The 20,013-nt window shown below is 42.9% G+C and overlaps 1 long non-coding RNA gene across 1 annotated transcript; it reads left to right on the forward strand.

The window, feature by feature from the left end:
• The first annotated feature begins 1,602 nt into the window (after positions 1-1,602).
• Positions 1,603-4,731, forward strand: LOC146504358 (uncharacterized). Its single transcript, XR_014868624.1, has 5 exons — positions 1,603-1,699; positions 2,233-2,269; positions 3,869-4,105; positions 4,206-4,314; positions 4,415-4,731. It is a non-coding gene; the product is annotated as an uncharacterized LOC146504358 (long non-coding RNA).
• The last annotated feature ends 15,282 nt before the right edge of the window (positions 4,732-20,013 follow it).

The following is a 20,013-nucleotide window of genomic DNA, read 5'->3' on the forward strand; positions in this document are numbered from 1 at the left end:
AATGTACAAAAACATTTAAGATGTCTACTTGTTTGAATGCCTCTTATTATAACTAAAGCACTTCAACATTGTTGGCAGAGGAGCTGTCTCCTGTTACTGTTGCAGCATAGACTTATGGAGGGAAAGTTGCCTCAAAAGGGTTGCAAAACCTACGATATGATCCACAAGCATAAACTAAGATTTACAAATATGTACAATCATTTGTGTGTAACCTTTGAGGACTCACGAGTGCGTGCCTCAATCCACACACAAATACAAGGCAATTTGTTTAGCTTCATGAATCAGATATTCTTTTTCTTTGAAAAACCTTTCTGTGCACACAAATGTTTTGTCTTGTTTTGTTGACGTGGACGTGTCTTTTTCTAAATCAACTAGAAAATGTGATTTACCAATTAGAGAAACTATACAGTAGCCTATAAACGTTAATATACGGTTGAAATAATCTGCTGCTAGATGCTAGGAAAAGTCAGCCAGTGCTCAGCTGCAGATAGGGAACAGCATGGCTGTGAATCAGACTCTGGAGTGAGTATAAGCTAACTACTAGTTAGGCAGTGGAGGCCCAGATGTCCCAGTTTTACACTGTGACATGATCGCAGCTTACATTTGCAGATGATGTGTGCCAGGGTGGGCAACTCTAGGCCTCAAGGGCCGGTGTCCTGCAGATTTTAGATGTGTCCTTGATCCAACACAACGGATTCAAATGGCTAAATTACTTCCTCAACATGTCCTGAAATTCTCGAGAGGCCTGGTGATGAACTAATCGTTTGATTCAGGTGTGTTGACCCAGGGTGATATCAAAAACCTGCAGGACACTGGCCCTCGAGCCCTGGAGTTGCCCACCCCTGAGTGACAGCGTTAAATTTGCCTCAAAACCCCATGTGGGCATGCAACGTGATCTGTGCGTATCAGTCGATTCGTCCACACACATTTAAGGTTTTGTAAGGGAGCGAGAAGGCAGTTGCGTGTACTTTTAGACATTTGTGTGCACAGTGTGTGCTCAGGTTTGGATGTATGCATTTGTAAAATAGTTTTAAGTGTGTGGTCAAATTGCTTTGTGTTTGTGTGTGGACAGAATGCCTTCTTCAGTCGACACACTGTGAGTCCTCAAAGGTTACACACAAACCATTGTAAATATTTGTAATCTTAGTTTACGCTGGTGGGTAGTGAAAAATGCCAACAAGTTCAACATGTAAAGATGAAATCGTGCATAATGCTCAGAGTGATGTCTATTATTAAACAACAGCACAGTCTCTCTCAGACTGTTTGCACAGGTGTGCGTGACAGTGCGTAACCATGGTTACTGTGTGATGCCAATTGTCTGTTACTCTGAAACTCTCATGACTTCTAATAAAGAATCTCGGGTTACTATGTCCTTACAAAGTAAATCAAGCTTAAGATTTCAGAGTAAAAATAACAGCAGGAAAGGTGAAGAAGAAGAAGACAGATTATCAATTTAGAAGGTGCAACAGAGGCAGAAGCTATGAGACCAGAGCTGGACAAATTTAAAAAAAAAAAAAAAGGCTGGGCGAGGCCCCCAGTGTTAATAGGATCCTAGCCCCTGTATGGTGTGTTGGTGGGCGTGTTTGTATAGTCAAAACAGGGATGAGTTTAATATCTCCATACAGAGACACAAGTTTACATTTCCCAGTCTATAGCTCTGTTATATTTCAGAGACAAACAGCAAGTTTTCACTGAGAAGGTAAGTTGAAATTAGATTACTAATTACCAGAATGTGTGCGTATTTGGTAAATCCTAAGAACTTCCTTCTAAAATTAACACAAAAAGAACTCGTCAAATGATTAAATGTTTATTATTATTAATTATTAAACACTTTAATATTTCTGTTTAAACATTATATAAACTGGCAAAAAGTCCACAGGGATAGCCTTCATGAGCCTTTTTTTAGTAAGAATAACTTCTCTGATAGAGTATGGGATAAACTGAAGCCTCGTCTCGAGTTAAAGGACAAGCTCATGTGAGTTCATTGGCAGAAGTTTGTGTATTTCATCAGAAGAGAACTGCACAGACAAGCCTTTGTTTGTCAGTGGTATCTGTCACAATTTGACTACCAAAGTACTATACTTCCCTATTCAAAGTGCATATTATCATGTTGGATTTTGATGTACCAATATTAACGGTATATTATTTTGCATAAAATCCCATGTGTTCAACTTTTTCTGTTTTTTTTTTGTTGTTGTTGTTGTGTTTTTATTTTGCCTTTTGTGTTTACAGGCCATGGAATTGCTGAGCCCTCTTTCACTACTTTTAGGTATGTTTTTTGTTGAATGATCATTGTTATAAATGTTAAATATGATCAGTGTTGGGCAAGTTACTTTGAAAAAGTAATTAATTATAGTTACTAGTTACTTCTTCAAAAAAAAAATTGAAATAACCATTTCGAACTATTTACATAACAGTCAGCTGTTCTGCATTCAATAAGATGCCACACAAATTATTTGTGCCACTCCAATAACTTCTGTCCACTGTAAAGGAGAACATCACAGCCTGATACCTGCAGGTCTGACAGCAGGTGTATCACTCCTGTTTCCACCTGGAGACAGCAGTCGCCTCATTGTTCTGACACACAACGCAATACTATCCACAACACTACACACTAACTACACAAGACAACACATTAACTACACACTCCAAACACGCTAAACGTCACAAATCTCTCAAATCTCAAAACTCGCTCTCTCTCTCTCTCTCTCTCTTACTCTCGCTGTCACTCCTAAAACTGTTTTTTTGTTTGTTTGGTTTTTGTTTTTTCTTTTTGGGGGGGGGGCATCATAAGCAGAGAGTGCTTGCTGCGCTGAAACGTGACAAAACTATTGAGGAAAAAACGTATATATTGTTTATCGTGACTCTGGTTTTATGTGGCCTATCAGCACAATTTATAAACTGGTATATATCACCTTGTTGCTTTGTCTTTAAGTGGTCATGTGATTGGCTTACTACGACTACTTTATTCTTCCTCAGTCAAACAGCAGCACACATGCGATTGTTTTGCCCCCTTAGTTCCAGGTGTTGTGCTAGACAGTGATCGTGGTTACCGTCCGCGGGAGCGCACGCAGCTGCTTAAAGCTGTAGCGTCCAGATTACTTATGTAGTCAGCTCCTTCCGTGCAACTGATATAAGATGCCGTAAGCTGAACACAGCTTCAACCGTCTGTTTGTTGAAAAATAGTAATGGACCGCATTTTCCTGTCAGTAACTGTAACGGCGTTGTAAAGATAGGAATAGTAATTAGTTAGATTACTCGTTACTGAAAAAAGTAACGCCGTTATATGTAACACCGTTATTCCCATCACTGAATATGATGTACCTAGATTCTAAAATTAATAAATAAACAAATATTTCCTGTTGTTATGGAGCTTACAGCATTTAATTAAAGTGGTGCAAAGATTTAAAAAGCGTGAAGAGTAACGTGAACTGAACATTTGGTGTAGAGCTTTAGGTTATCTACAGTCTATATTCAAAAAGAGTAAAGAAATTCACATTTTTTGCATGGTCTTGAAGAAAATAACACAAAAACATATTTGCCTTTAAAATTTAAATAATTAGAAATGTAAAAATAATGCACTTTTTTGTATTTTTGCATAAATATACTACATATATATCAGTACGATTTTTAGAGATGAACTATAACAGTAATGTGTCTGTGCAGGTTCTCAGGTCTAAGGAGTTTGGAAAGAAAAGCAACTGGACTTTTTAAAGTTTCTTGTAGACTTTCACCTCTTACTTGAGAAGTTCTTCAGCTGAAACATCTTTAAGAAGTCCAGTCACCTTTCTTTAGATAACAGTAATGCAAAAAAAACCAAATGACTAAATGATACTTAAACTGTTAATCTGATCTTATTCTGTTACAGCAACAGTCCAGCTGCACTTTGTTTTCTCTTCCTGTGTGTGCCCAAATGCAGGAGATTTAGAAATTGGCAATTTAACTTGGACACTTAAATGTTGTATGAGCAACAGAAAACAATTCACACTGAAAATTGTGGCTCAAAAATTGGACTCGTTGGACTCGATGTACAGCTCAGAAACATGTCCTGGCACCAATTACAGAGAGCGAAAGTGTTTGAATTTCTCTCTAGCGGTAGAAAATGGTAAGCACTGCAAACCACCACATTCTTTAAGAAATACTTTAAGCACAAATGCAGTGTTATTTTCTCTGATGAATCTTTATATGTTGGTTTTGTGTATCAGGAATTATAAAGGTCTCTGTAAACGATACAGTTTGTAAGGAAAACTACACTCAGCCTGAATGCCACCCAAATGTCACTTTCAACAAAACAGCTGTAAATCTTCCACAACAGTATGTTTCATGTGTACTCAATTACTGAATACAAAGATTCAGTATATTTGGTGCCACACATGCTTTCAATAAATCACCTGTATATTTTCCTCCACAAAAGGAATGGAAATACCTGCTTTAACATGTCATCAAAGAATGGCATGAAAGTAAAGATTAAATTTCAATGTGCTGAGTACCCTGCTGCTAAGCTCTACCCAACACAGTAAAAATGCTTAAAGACTGCATTTAACGTAGTGACATGGAGTTGTACAATATGTGTGCATTACATTTTTAAAACCTACTCTCGATTTTTGTGTCCAGTCAGTCTACACAACAAAAATAAAAGTTGGATTGATGCCTTGGAGGACTGCCAGAAGGATCATTTCTCCCTGGTTGAGATCTGCGAAAAGAAAGTAAGAGATGATGTGAAAAGACTGCAAAATAAAACAGACTCAAAGATGGGTGTGTGGATTGGACTGCAAAGGTCCATTTTTGGCTACAGTCCTGAGTGGAAGTGGATTTCAGGGTATAATGTTGTAAAATCACCGTTGAAAAGAATTTCGTCCACCAACTCTGACTTTGACAACCACTGTGGAAAAGTCGCCTTTGATAATAAGACAGAAGAAATCATGTGGTCCAACGCCAACTGCCATGAAGAATTACAGTGGGGCAAAAAAGTATTTAGTCAGCCACCGATTGTGCAAGTTCCCCCACTTAAAATGATGACAGAGGTCAGTAATTTGCACCAGAGGTACACTTCAACTGTGAGAGACAGAATGTGAAAAAAAAAAAAATCCATGAATTCACATGGTAGGATTTGTAAAGAATTTATTCGTAAATCAGGGTGGAAAATAAGTATTTGGTCAATAACAAAAATACAACTCAATACTTTGTAACATAACCTTTGTTGGCAATAACAGAGGTCAAATGTTTACTATAGGTCTTTACCAGGTTTGCACACACAGTAGCTGGTATTTTGGCCCATTCCTCCATGCAGATCTTCTCAAGAGCAGTGATGTTTTGGGGCTGTCGCCGAGCAACACGGACTTTCAACTCCCGCCACAGATTTTCTATGGGGTTGAGGTCTGGAGACTGGCTAGGCCACTCCAGGACTTTCAAATGCTTCTTACGGAGCCACTCCTTTGTTGCCCGGGCGGTGTGTTTTGGATCATTGTCATGTTGGAAGACCCAGCCTCGTTTCTTTTTTTTTTTTTTTTTTTTTTTTTTTTTTTTTTTTTTTGCCTGTCCCGTTTGGTTCTTTTGCCATCAGAATTATTGTCTAAAGGCGAAGAAAGATGCCCAACGGATTTTCTTTACCAAATTGACCATCCCAGCTTTGCCGTAATGGTCCATTTGATTCACCTTTTATTCTTTATTTTATTTTCACTTGCTGAATACGGGACAGACTTGACTGGGGGAAAGAAAAGGGAGAAAGAAAGAGGGGAAGAAAAACAGTTGAGAAGAGGGACGGGGGAGAAGGGCAAAAAACAAAAACCAACAGAATAAGCAGAGGAAAAAAAAAAAAAAAAAATACATATATCGATCACCTGGATCACCTGTTGAGAAAGAAAAAAGAAAACAAGCAGAAGAAAACGAGAGTAATACAATAAACCACATCACAATGATATATGGGAATATGACAGTAAATACTAAATATTAAACATTATTGTGCAGCACGTAAGATCGACAGCACAGTGTGCATTGAGGTAGGAGCCAAAAAGGGTGTAGTTTGTGTGTGTGATCACCCGTGTGTACACCTGTGAGCATGGACGCGCTTGTTTTCTTAAAAGGTTCCCTCATGTAATGATCTGCTAGAGGGTGTGGGGGGCCACTGCCCCGTCCTCCAGGGCATGAAGCAGGTATGGAGGAGATCAAAACCCCAGACATCCAGAGGCCCCCAGAACACAAGAGACCAAGGAAGACCAACAGAGGGGCAGCCGCGCCACTGTCCCAGAAAGAGCTGAGGAGAGTCCCAGATGAGGGGTCACCCAGCAGCCACGGAGCAGAAGCCAGGGGGGGCTGCAGTGACGTGCCCGTGAGCTCCGCCGGCAGCCAGCTGTGCCTGAGTGACCGAGCCCCAGGCCGAGAGGCCGGGGGCACCCCACCTCCGAAGTGGCCCAAGCGAGCCCCAGGCTCCAGGCCCCGATAAGCAGCCGCCAAGGAGTGAGCCGGTGTGTACCCGGACGCCCACCCCCGGACACAAAGAACCACCAACGCACCGACGTCTGAGGGAGTCCGCCCCCGGCAGGGGAAGTGGTGGGGGGAGATAGGCCTCCAAACCTTGGAGGGCCTGAGCTGTCCTCAGAGAGGTGGCATCTGATACCCAACCTGACATACAGACACAGACATACAGGCACACACAGATACAAACATCCATTCCCACCCTCATGCTCTCATATGCACTTACTCCACACTCAACCAACGTGGAGACAGACATAAAGAGACGCTGTACACACAATCACACTCCCCAAGCGTACTCTACGAACCGGGTCTAGGTACCCTTGCCCCTGGAGGGGGGAACTGCACCCAGACCCAGGTTGTGTTACCCTTTTCCCTGCAGTGGGGAGAAGCAGACCGCCCCGACTCCGCAGCAGCAGGGAGGCCCCACACTCCGGACCCCAGTCGGACGGCCAACTCCTCCTCCTAGCCCCCCTGCTCCAGCAGAAAGCAGAGAACGAGGGTGAGAGAAGACTCCTAACCTCCCTCCACCCGCTCATTGTAGTGTTGATGTATGTGTGTTCTAAGGTGCGTTTAAAACCCAGGAGGGCATGGAGCTACCTGCCAGAGAGCAGCAGGTAAGCGCATAGTCCCTCCTGCTAGCCCTCAATGTCTACGTGTATTTAAAATTGAGAGGTGGGCAACGACGCCGGGGGTGAGGTGTACACCCTGATGGTAATTGGGATTCCGTGTAGCGTGCCCACCCCCAAGATCCTATATTTATGTGTAATGAGAATGTGAGTAATGTGAATGTCTAAGTTGCGGGATAAAATTGAGGCAGAGGCAGCCAGAAGGGGACAGAGGGGGGGGGGTTACCTCCTCTGCACCCTGGTGACACACCCCCACTCCAAGGCCCTGCATGTGTGGGTGGTTGTGGTGGAGCGGGAAGAGGGAGGCAGCTGGAGATGGGGAGGGAAGGAAGGGAGGAGCAAGTGACCCCTCCCTGGGGCCAGCTCCCCCGCTGACCCCAGTAGGCACCCCCATACTCCGCGACCCACCAGGGAAGGGGGGCCCAGGCCCATCCGAACCGGGGCCCAGCGCAGCGGCGCCGCCCGGCCCCACAGAGCCCGGGGCAGTCCACTCAACCCCACAACAGAGAAAACTGCACCCACCCCATCATCCACTCATCTTCCAGACTACATAAGACAATAGACGCCCAGGCTGAGATCTTCCTCCACCTCTCCTGTATCTCCCCCTCTTGCAGAGAGAGTTCCTGAGAGAGGAAAGCCCCTGCAAGATGTGACAACCCCCCCCCCACCAGTTGAAGAGCCCCCCAGCTGGCTCGGTGCACCGGCGGCACCCTGCGCCAGTGGCGGGCCCCCACATACCCACCGGCCCACAACCCCGGCAACACACCAACCAGGACCCAGGCCCCCGAGGCCCGGCCAGGGCCCCAGGCCAGAGCCGGAGCGCCCCCAGAACCTCACGCCCGTCTCGGACCCACCCAGGGGCAGCCAGGCTACCAGGTCAGTAACCCCCGTCCGTCAGCACAGACCCTCCCCTAGCCCCGCTGCACGTAGCCACGAGGAAGCCGTCACCTAAGAGCCAACAGAGCCCCTAATTGGCCATGACCGCTACCCCGGGTTGAGCCCCCCAAGGAAGATGCTCCCGGGGAACCCCCCGACGCCCCAAGCCTGACCCTACCCCCACACCAATCACAACAGTGAAGGCGAGACCAAAATATGACCCCCCACCCCCACTAGGTGATGGAGCTGATCAGAGGAGCCCAGAGCGATTGATCTGATGTGGTGGCAGAGGCTGTATCAAGACTAATGTAATCTAATAGATAATTTCTATATTGGTTAGAATTAAGATTGTTTTTATTTTTCCAGTTCATGAGGACTGTTTTCTTGGCTATGCATAGAGCAGTGAAAACCATATGGGCTATATTCTTTTCTGAAGTGACATTATCTAAGCTGCCCAACAAACACACTAAGGGGGAAGTTGGAATGTTACATTTCAGACACTTTGATAAGTCTTCACATATCTCGCGCCAAAACTTCTGAACTGGTGGACAGAACCAAAGAGCGTGGATATAATTGTCCGGTGAATTGGTTTGGCAGTGTGAGCAGTTGTTGGTAGATGCAAAGCCCATCTTGAACATCCGATGACCTGTATAGTGCACTCTATGTAGTATTTTGTATTGAATTAATTGAAGACTGGGATTTCTGATTAGATGAAAGGTTTTTAAGCAAATCTGAGACCAGAAGTTTTGGTCTAAGTTAACTGATAAATCCGCTTCCCATTTTGCAATAGGAAGTGATATTGATTCATCTGTTTTAGAAAGCATTCTGTATATTTTGGATAGTAATTTGGGGGTTTTAAGAGTAAAAAATTGAACCACACTTGGTGGTGTTTGTAGTTCAACTTGACCCAGTTTAAATTTCTTTTTTATTATGGATTTAATTTGTTGATATTCTAAAAATCTTTTCTTGTTGATCCCATATTGTGTAACTAGTCTGTCAAATGAAATAAATTCTGTTCCTTCTAGTATATGTTCTACATATTTGATTCCTTTACCATTCCAATCTGAAAAGTTTATCATATTATTGTTTTGTAATATGTCAGGGTTGTTCCAGATAGGTGTACGTTTGCATGGGATTAATGAAGACTCTGTCAACTTCAGAAACTCCCACCATGCTGTCAGAGAAGAGCTGATGTTGATGCTTTTGAAGCATTCATGTCGTTGGATGTTTGAGCTGATAAATGGTAGATCTGAAATCTCTAGATTATTGCAAAGTGCTTGTTCTACATCTAGCCAAGGTTCATCTAAGAGGGTATGTTTTAGCCATCCTGAGATAAACTGAAGCCTGTTGGCTAAGAAGTAGTGCTGAAAGTTAGGTAGTTCTAATCCTCCTTTATCCTTGGTCTTTTGTAGTGTTTTTAAGCTTATACGTGGGGGCTTATTTTTCCAAAGGAATTTGGACATATATGAATCTAGAGATCTGAACCAATCTTGCGGCGGTTTAGTTGGGATCATTGAGAATAAATAATTTATTTTTGGTAATACCATCATTTTTATAGCAGCAACCCTTCCCATGAGTGATATGGGTAGACATTTCCATCTAGCCAGATCACCTTCTACTTTCTTTAAAAGTGGGGTATGGTTTAATTTAGTTAGATCTGCAAGCTTGGGAGAAATATTAATACCTAAATATTTTATATTTCCCGATTGCAGTGGAGTAGAAGAGGAATTATGGAAGCAGCAATTAATAGGAAGGACTGTAGATTTTGACCAGTTAATTGAGTAATCTGATATTCTTGCAAAAGAGTTTATCAATTCAATCACCCCAGTGATATTGGTTTGTGAATTTTGGAGAAAGAGTAACACATCATCAGCATAAAGGCTGATTTTATGTTCTACGTTCTTGCATTTTATGCCCTTAATTGCTGAATTCTGTCTAATTGCTGCTGCTAGTGGTTCGATAAAAATTGCAAACAGTGAAGGGGAGAGTGGGCATCCCTGCCTGGTGCCCCTCAGGAGACATAAGCTGGAGGATGTCTGGTCATTTGTTCTGACACAAGCTGTTGGGGAATTATATAATATTTTTAACCAGTTGATGAAAGAAGATCCAAAACCAAATTTGTGTAAAGTTGCAAATAGAAATTTCCAGTTAACTCTGTCAAACGCTTTTTCTGCATCTAAGGAAAATATTGTAGTTTCAAGGTTTTTACTGTATGAGTAGTCTATCAAATTAAGTAATCTACGTGTATTTGTTGATGAGTGCCTACCTTTTATGAAACCAGTTTGGTCAGGATGAATTAAGAGGGGGGTTATTTTCTCTAGTCTCTTCGAGAGAGCTTTGCAGATTATTTTGAGGTCTACATTAATAAGGGATATTGGACGATAGCTTGAGGGATATACAGGGTCTTTGCCTGGTTTTAGCAGGAGATTAATGTTTGCAGAATTCATATTTGATGGAAGTCTGCCCTTTTCTTTGATTTCTTTTTTTTTTTTTTTTTTTTTTTTTCCCCTGTCCCATTTGGTTCTTTAGCCGTCAGAATTGTTGTCTGAAGACCAACAAGGATACCCAATGGATTTATTTTGCCAAATGGATCATCATGGCATTGCCGTATTGGTCCATTTGATCGACCTTTGTTTTTATTATTTATTTTATTTTCAGTTGTTACAGACGGGACAGACATGAGTGAGGGATAGGAAAGGGAGAAAGAAAGAGGAAGGAAAAGAAAAACAGAAGGGGAGAGGGACAGTGAGAAAGGGGGGAAGAAAAAATATCTCCGGGATCACCTGTTGAGAGAAAAAGAATAGAAAACAAGCAAAAAAACAAAACAAAACAATGCAACATACTATACACAACACCATCGCATTAATCTAGCTAAGTGAAAACAGCAGTAAATACTAAATATTGAATGTTGTTGTGCAGCACGCAGGACAGACAGCGCACAATGTGCTTTGAAGTAGCAGCCAAGAAAGGTGTGATTTAAGTCTACGAATAGTGAACACCCATGTGCACACCTGGGTGTTCACTATTCGGCGCGCTTGTATTCAAATGGTTTCCCCATGTAATGGTCTGCTAGAGGATGTAGAGAGCCATAGCCCCGTCCCCCAGGGCATGAAGCAGGCATGGAGGAGATCCAGGCCCCAGACATCCAGAGGCCCCAGAGTGCAAGAGCCCAAGGAGGACCACCGGAGGGGCATCCGTGCCACCTTCATGGGAAGGGCTGAGGATCCCCAGATGAGGGGTCACCCAGTAGCCACCGGGCAGAAGCTAGAGGGGGCTGCACCGGCGTGCCCGCCGGCTCTGCCGGCAGCCAGCTGTGCCAGAGTGAACCGAGCCGCAGGCACAGAGGCCGGAGGCCCGAGGGCCCCCCGCGCCCCGGAAGAGGCCTGACCGAGCAGCAGGCGCCAGGCCCCGCCAAGTAGTCACCGGGAGTGAGCTGGTACATACCTGAGCGCCCAGCCCCGGACACCAAGAACCACCAACGCACCGACCCCTGAGGGCATCAGTCACCGGCAGGGAGTGTGGTGAGGGGAGATAGGCCTCCACACTTTGGAGGGCCTTGGAGTTCCCAGAGAGGTGAAGTCTAAGACCCGACCTGACATATAGACACAGACAAACAGGCACACACAGACACAGACATGCATTCCCACCCTCATGCACACATATACAAACACTCAGCACTCACCCAACGCAGGAATAAACGTAAATGGACATGTACACACAATCACACTCCCCAAACATACTCTATATCCCGGGTCCAGGTATCCTCACCCCCAGAGATGGAAACGGCACCCAGACCCAAGAGATGTTACCCTTCCCTCCGGGGTGGAGGCAAACAGACCGCCCCAGGCTCCGCAGCAGCAGGGAGGCCAATCGGACAGCCAGCATCTCTTCCCACCCCCCCCCGCCCCGATGGCTAGCAGAGAACAGGGGTGTGTTAAGACCCCATACCTCCCTCCTCCCGCTCAAGTGTAGTGTTGCTGCGTGTTGCTCTAAAGTGTATTTAAAACAAGGGAGAGCATGGTGCTGCTGCCAGAGAGCAGCAGGTGATAGCACGGCCCCTCCCGAGAACCCTCAATGTCTACATGGATTTAAAATTGAGAGGTGGGCACCGGCGCCAGAGGCAGGTTTGAATACACAGACCGTCTACTGGACGCCGTTAACGTGCCCACCCTCAAGGCCCTATATATATATATATATATGTGTGTGTTATGAGAGTGTAAGTAATGTGGATGTCTAAGTTGTGAGATAAAATTGAGGCACAGGTGGCCAGAAGAGGACAGAGGGGGGGGGAATGTCTCCCCTGCACCCTGGTGACACACCCGCACCTCAAAGCCCTACCTGTGTGGGTGGGTGTGGTGGAGCGTGAAGAGGGAGGCAGACGGGGATGGGGAGGAAAAGAAGGGAGGGGAGGGTGTCCCTCCCTAGGGCCAGCTCCCCCGCTGACCCCAATATGCACCCCCGTCCCCTGGTATCCACCAAGGCAAGGGAGCCCAGGCCCATCCAGACCGGGGCCTACGGCAGCAACACCGCCAAGCCCCACAGGACCCGGGGCAGCCCACTCTACCCCACCGCAGAGGAAACTGTACCCACCCCAACATTCAATCATCTCCCAGACTACACAAGACACAGACACCCAGGTTAAGTTTATTCTCCACCTCTCCTATGTCTCTCCCCCACCTGCAGAGTGGACTCCTGCAAAGATGGAACAACCTCCCTGCCAGTTCAAGAGCCCCCCGGTTAGGCCGATGCACAAGAGGCCCCCTGCGCCAGGGCTGAGCCCCCGTGCACCCACCCGCCCACAACCTCGGCGACACACCGACGAGGACCGAAGCCCCCAAGGCCCAGCCAGAGCCCCAGCACGGAGGCGAAGCACCCCCGAACCCCAAACCCCCACGCCCGCCCCGGATCCACTCAGGGGCAGCCAGGCCACCAGGCCAGTAACCTACGTCCGCCAGCACAGACCATCCTCCAGCCCCGCTGCACGCGGCCACGAGGAGAACAACCTCTGAGAGCGACCAGAGCCACTAACCAGGTTATGAACACAACCCCCGGGTTAAGCCCTCCAGGGATAACGTCTCTAGGGGTCCTCCAGGTGCCCTAAGCCCATCCCAACCTCCACATCAACCACAATAGCCAAGGCGGGACCAAACCACGACCCCCCACCCCCGCTAGGTGATGGAGCCGATCAAAGGAGCCCAGAGGGATTGATCTAATGTGGTGGCAGAGGCTATATCGAGACTAATGTGATCTATTAGATAGTTTCTGTATTGGCTAGAATTAAGATTATTTTTATTTTTCCAGTTCATGAGGACCGTTTTCTTGGCGATGCATAGGGCAATAAAAACCATGTGGACTGTATTAATTTCTGTAGTGACATCATCCAAATTTCCCAACAAGCATACTAAAGGGGAGGTTGGAATTTTACATTTCAGACACTTTGATAAGTCCTCACATATCTCGTGCCAAAACTTCTGCACTGGTGGACAGAACCAAAGAGCGTGGATGTAACTGTCTGGTGTATTGCCTTGACAGTGTGAGCAGTTGTTGGCGGATGTAAAGCCCATCTTAAACATTCGATGACCTGTATAGTGCACTCTATGCAGTATTTTGTATTGTATTAATTGCAGATTGGGATTTTTAATAAATTTAAAGGTTTTTAAGCAAATCTGAGACCAGACGTTTTGGTCTAAGCTGACTGATAAATCTGCTTCCCACTTTGCAATAGGAAGGGATATTGATTCATCTATTTTAGAAAGTGTTCTGTATATTTTAGATAATAGTTTGGGGGATTTAAGAGTAAGAAATTGAACCACACTTGGTGGTGTTTGTAATTCAACTTGACTGAGGTTAAATTTCTTTTTTACTATGGATTTAATTTGTTGATATTCTAAAAATCTTTTCTTGTTGATCCCATATTGTATAACTAGTCTGTCAAATGGAATAAATTCTGTTCCCTCTAATATATGTTCTAAGTATTTAATTCCTTTACAACTCCATTCTGGGAAATTAATCATATTTTTGTTTTGTAATATGTCAGGGTTATTCCAGATAGGTGTACGTTTGCATGGGATTAATGAAGACTCCGTTATTTTTAGAAACTCCCACCATGCTGACAGAGAAAAGCTGATGTTGATGCTTTTAAAGCATTCATGTCTTTTGATGTTTGAGCTAATAAATGGTAGGTCTGAAATCTCTAGATCATTGCATAGTGCCTGTTCAACATCTAGCCAGGGCTCATCTAAGAGGGTACATTTTAACCATTCTGAGATGAACTGGAGCCTGTTGGCTAAGAAGTATTGGTGAAAATTAGGCAGATCTAGTCCTCCTCTATCCTTGGTTCTTTGTAGCGTTTTTAAGCTGATGCGCGGGGGTTTATCTTTCCAAAGGAATTTAGAAATATGTGAATCCAGAGATCTGAACCAATCTTGTGATGGTTTGTTAGGGATCATTAAAAATAAGTAATTTATTTTTGGCAAGATCATCATTTTTATAGTGGCGACCCTTCCCATGAGTGATATGGGTAGAGATTTCCATCTAGTCAGATCGCCTTCTACTTTCTTTAGAAGTGGGATGTGGTTTAATTTAATTAAGTCTGAAAGCTTAGGAGAAACAATAATACCTAAATATTTAATATTTCCAGATTGTAGTGGGGCAGAAGATGAATTGTGGAAGGAGCAGTTAATGGGAAGAACTGTAGATTTTGGCCAGTTAATTGAATAGTCTGAAACTCTTGAAAACCAGTTTATTAGAGTAATTACCTCAGAGAGGTTGATTTGTGAGTTTTGCAGAAAAAGCAACACATCATCTGCATAGAGACTGATTTTATGTTCTACGTTATTACATTTTATGCCCTTAATTGTTGTAGCCTGTCTAAGTGCTGCTGCTAGAGGTTCGATAAAAATTGCAAAAAGTGAAGGGGAGAGTGGGCATCCCTGTCTGGTGCCCCTCAGGAGACAAAAGCTGGAGGATGTCTGGTCATTTGTTCTGATACGAGCTGTTGGGGAATTGTATAATATTCTTATCCAATTTATGAAAGAGTTTCCAAAACCAAATTTGTGTAAAGTTGCAAATAAAAATTTCCAGTTAACTCTGTCAAATGCTTTTTCTGCATCTAGAGATAATATTATGGTTTCAATGTTTTTATTGTATGAGTAGTCTATTAAATTAAGAAATCTACGAGTATTTGTTGAGGAGTGCCGACCTTTTATGAAACCAGTTTGGTCAGGATGAATTAAGAGGGGGGTTATTTTCTCTAATCTCTTTGAGAGAGCTTTGCAGATTATTTTAAGGTCTACATTTATAAGGGATATTGGACGATAACTTGAGGGAAATAAAGGGTCTTTTCCTGGTTTTAGCAGGAGACTAATGTTAGCAGAATTCATATTTGGTGGTAGTCTGCCATTTTTCTTGATTTCCTGCAACATTCCATGGAATACTGGTGCCAAAATTGTCCAGAATTCTTTGTAGAATTCTGCAGGAAAGCCGTCTGGACCTGGAGCTTTATTAATGGGCATACTTATCAGGGCTTCCTGGAGTTCACCTGGCGTCAGTGGCGAATCCAGTGCCATTGCTTGACTGTCTAGTAATTTTGGAAGAGTTACGTTGTCAAGAAACAAATCAATTTCATTTTTAGACGGGTTTATTTGTGGTGAATATAAAGTTTCATAGAAATCCCTAAAAATCTTGTTTATTCTTCCAGGGTCATATATTGTGTTCCCTGATAAATCTTTAGTGGCACATATAGTTGTTTTTTCTTTATTTATTTTTAACTGGTTTGCTAGAAATCGACCTGGTTTGTTACTGTGTTCAAAATTCTGCAAGCGAAGTCTTTGTACAAGGAATTGTGTTTTTCTATTAATAATTTCATTTAATTCTAGTTTTGTTTTGCATATTTTGTTCATTATTTCTTGATCTTGGTGGAACGCGTAGGCTTCTTCTAAGGATTTGATGTTTTTTTCTAATTCCTGAATATTTTTGTTTTCTTCTTTCTTTTTGTGTGATGAGAAAGAAATTATTTTACCTCTCATCACAGCTTTTCCTGCTTCCCATAGAACAGAAGCAGATGTTCCGGGAGTGTCATTAAAGTCTAAATATGAAGTCCATTCCTTTTTAAAATATTTAATAAAGTCTTCATCTTTAAGTAGTGATGTGTTAAATCTCCAGTTTTTACTTGGCGTAGTATTATTCTTGTGTATTAGTGTTAAAGATACAGGAGCATGATCGCTGACAGCTATAGGGTGAATCTCAGTGTCTGAAATGTCACTCAGCAGTGAGCTGCTGACCAAAAAATAATCCAGACGAGAGTAGGAGTGATGAACATGTGAGAAGAAAGTATATTCCTTACTGTTGGGGTGAAGGGAGCGCCATGCATCGCAAAGGCCATAGTCGCTCATATACTGTTTGATTATATTTGTGGATTGCCAATTGCGCTGAGTTCCTGTTGTGTTGAGCCTATCCATTTCTTCATTTAGTCCAAGGTTGAGGTCGCCTCCAAGAATGAGTGTGCAATCAAGGTGTTCAGAGAGTGCACTAAAAAATCCGTGGAAGAATGAGGGTTCATCAACATTAGGACCATATATACTTACAATACATAGTTTTTTGTTCAATATTGATAGTTTAATAATTAGAAATCTACCCTCTGGATCCATAACTGTATCAAGTACTGTAAAATTAACATTTTTATGTATTAAAATTGCTACTCCTCTTTGTCTAGAATTATAACAAGCTGCAAACACAACACTTTTCTTTGATTTCTAACAACGTTCTGTAAAAAACTGGTGCTAGAATCGTCCAGAATTCTTTGTAGAATTCTGCAGGAAAGCCGTCTGGACCTGGAGCCTTATTATTGGACATATTTATCAGGGCTTCCTGGAGTTCACCTGATGTCAGTGGCGAATCCAGTGCCATTGCTTGAGATTCTAATAATTTTGGGAGAGTTATGTTGTCTAAAAATTGATCAATTTCCTTTTTAGATGGGTTTATTTGTGGTGAATACAACGTTTTATAGAAATCCCTGAAAATGTTGTTTATTTGTTTCGGTTCATATATTGTGTTCCCAGATGAATCTTGAACAGCACATATAGTTGTTTTTTCTTTATTTATTTTTAACTGGTTTGCTAGAAATTTACCGGATTTATTACTATGTTCATAATTTTGTAAGCGTAGTCTTTGTACTAAGAATTTTGTTTTTCTATCAATTATCTCATTTAATTCTAGTTTTGTTTTGCGTATTTTGTTCAATGTTTCCTGATCTTGGTGGGACGCGTAGGCTTCTTCTAGTGATTTGATGTTTTTTTCTAATTCCTGAATATTTTTGTTTTCTTTTTTCTTTTTATGTGATGAGAAAGAAATTATTTTACCTCTCATCACAGCTTTCCCTGCTTCCCATAAAACAGAAGCTGATGTTCCGGGAGTGTCATTAAAGTCTAAATATGAAGTCCACTCTTTTTTAAAATATTTAATAAAGTCTTCATCATTAAGCAGTGATGTATTAAATCTCCAGTTTTTACTTGGCATAGTATTATTCTTGTGCATTAGTGTTAGAGATACAGGAGCATGATCGCTGACAGCTATAGGATGAATCTCAATGTCTGAAATGTCGCTCAGCAGTGAGCTGCTGACCAAAAAATAATCCAGACGAGAGTAGGAGTGATAAACATGTGAGAAAAAAGTATATTCCTTACTGGTGGGGTGAAGGGAGCCAGCCTCGTTTCATCTTCAAAGTTCTCACTGATGGAAGGAGGTTTTGGCTCAAAATCTCACGATACTTGGCCCCATTCATTCTGTCCTTAACACGGATCAGTCGTCCTGTCCCCTTGGCAGAAAAACAGCCCCATAGCATGATGTTTCCACCCCCATGCTTCACAGTAGGTATGGTGTTCTTGGGATGCAACTCAGTATTCTTCTTCCTCCAAACACGACGAGTTGAGTTTATACCAAAAAGTTCTACTTTGGTTTCATCTGACCACATGACATTCTCCCAATCCTCTGCTGTATCATCCATGTGCTCTCTGGCAAACTTCAGACGGGCCTGGACATGCACTGGCTTCAGCAGCGGAACACGTCTGGCACTGCGGGATTTGATTCCCTGCCGTTGTAGTGTGTTACTGATGGTGACCTTTGTTACTTTGGTCCCAGCTCTCTGCAGGTCATTCACCAGGTCCCCCCGTGTGGTTCTGGGATCTTTGCTCACCGTTCTCATGATCATTTTGACCCCACGGGATGAGATCTTGCGTGGAGCCCCAGATCGAGGGAGATTATCAGTGGTCTTGTATGTCTTCCATTTTCTGATGATTGCTCCCACAGTTGATTTTTTCACACCAAGCTGCTTGCCTATTGTAGATTCACTCTTCCCAGTCTGGTGCAGGTCTACAATTCTTTTCCTGGTGTCCTTCGAAAGCTCTTTGGTCTTGGCCATGGCGGAGTTTGGAGTCTGACTGGTTGAGGCTGTGGACAGGTGTCTTTTATACAGATGATGAGGTCAAACAGGTGCCATTCATACAGGTAACGAGTGGGGGACAGAAAAGCTTCTTACAGAAGACGTTACAGGTCTGTGAGAGCCAGGGATTTTCCTTGTTTGAGGTGACCAAATACTTATTTTCCACCCTGATTTACAAATAAATTCTTTACAAATCCTACCATGTGAATTCATGGATTTTTTTTCACATTCTGTCTCTCACAGTTGAAATTACTGACCTCTGTCATCATTTTAAGTGGGGGAACTTGCACAATCGGTGGCTGACTAAATACTTTTTTGCCCCACTGTATCCTTTCATGCTGTATATGCTAAATTCTGGCCCTACCATCTGAACATCCCAGCAGAAATTATGAGTCATTAGACCAAGCAATGTTATTATTATTCTCCAACTTTAATGTGTCTGTGTGAATTGTAGCCTTAGTTTTCTGTTCTTGGGTGACAGGAGTGGCACCGGGTGTGGCCTTCTGCTGCTGTAGGTTTGATATGTTGTACATTCAAAAAAAGCTCTTCTGCGTACACAGGGTGTAACCATTATTTGAGTACGGTCAACAGTCTAGCCATTGTCCTCTGACCTCTGATATCAGCAAGGTACTTTCATTGCCCACTGGATATTTTCTCCTTTTAGATCATTTTGTGTAAACGATAGGCAGAAATTGTGATTCATCAAACCAGGTAACCCTTTTCTAATCTGCTGTTCTCCAACTTTCTTGAGCTCTTAGTGTAATTGTAGCCTCAGTTTTCTGCTCTTAGGTGACAGGAATGGCACCGCCATGGTCTTCTACTGCTGTAGCTCATTCAAGGTTCAACAAAGTATGCTTAGATTAAGAAAAGATGCTCTTCTTCATAACTTGGTTGTAAAGAGTAGCTATTTGATTTACTGTTGCCTTTGTATCAGTTTGAAGCAGGCCATTTCTCTCTGAATATGTCTACAATGCATTGTGTTTCTGTCAAGTGATTTGCTGATTTGCATTAATGTGCAGTTGAACAGGTTTATCTAACAAAGTGGTTGGTAAGTATAATATACAACTTTTTAAGCAAATATTTTATTGCAATTTTCACACATTAAAGAACAGGGTATATATGAAGTGGATGATAGAGAAAAATGTCAACCTTGAAGTGAAATTAACCTGTAATAGCTTTCAGCCATCTTCCATTTATACCACCTATGCATTCAGAGATACTCTTTCAAAGCTTTTATCAAGCTATGGTCTTCATTCTCCAAGACTCTCCTTGGCTTCTGCTCATCTTTCTCCTTTTTAACTTGACTCTTTGGTTCTCTCTCCTAATTATTTAACCCAAGCATCAGATTAAACACATGCCAGTGAAGGTCTTGCCCTCTCAAAGGCTGCTGACTCTCACCCTGGGAAATTAAGATCGTCCTGTCAAGGATGGTGTTTAATATGCCGCCATAAGTCTGCTACCCTGGAAAATACCCAACCAAAACGTCTTCTGACTGACTGTAACTGTGCCATTTAATATGCTGAAGCCAGAGGTAGTGACGAGAACTCTGACTTCTAAGATAAAAGATGTGCAATAAACCAGTGTGTCCGACACACAAGC

Source organism: Neolamprologus multifasciatus, chromosome 14, assembly GCF_963576455.1.
Source record: "Neolamprologus multifasciatus chromosome 14, fNeoMul1.2, whole genome shotgun sequence".
Classification (NCBI taxonomy): domain Eukaryota; kingdom Metazoa; phylum Chordata; class Actinopteri; order Cichliformes; family Cichlidae; genus Neolamprologus; species Neolamprologus multifasciatus.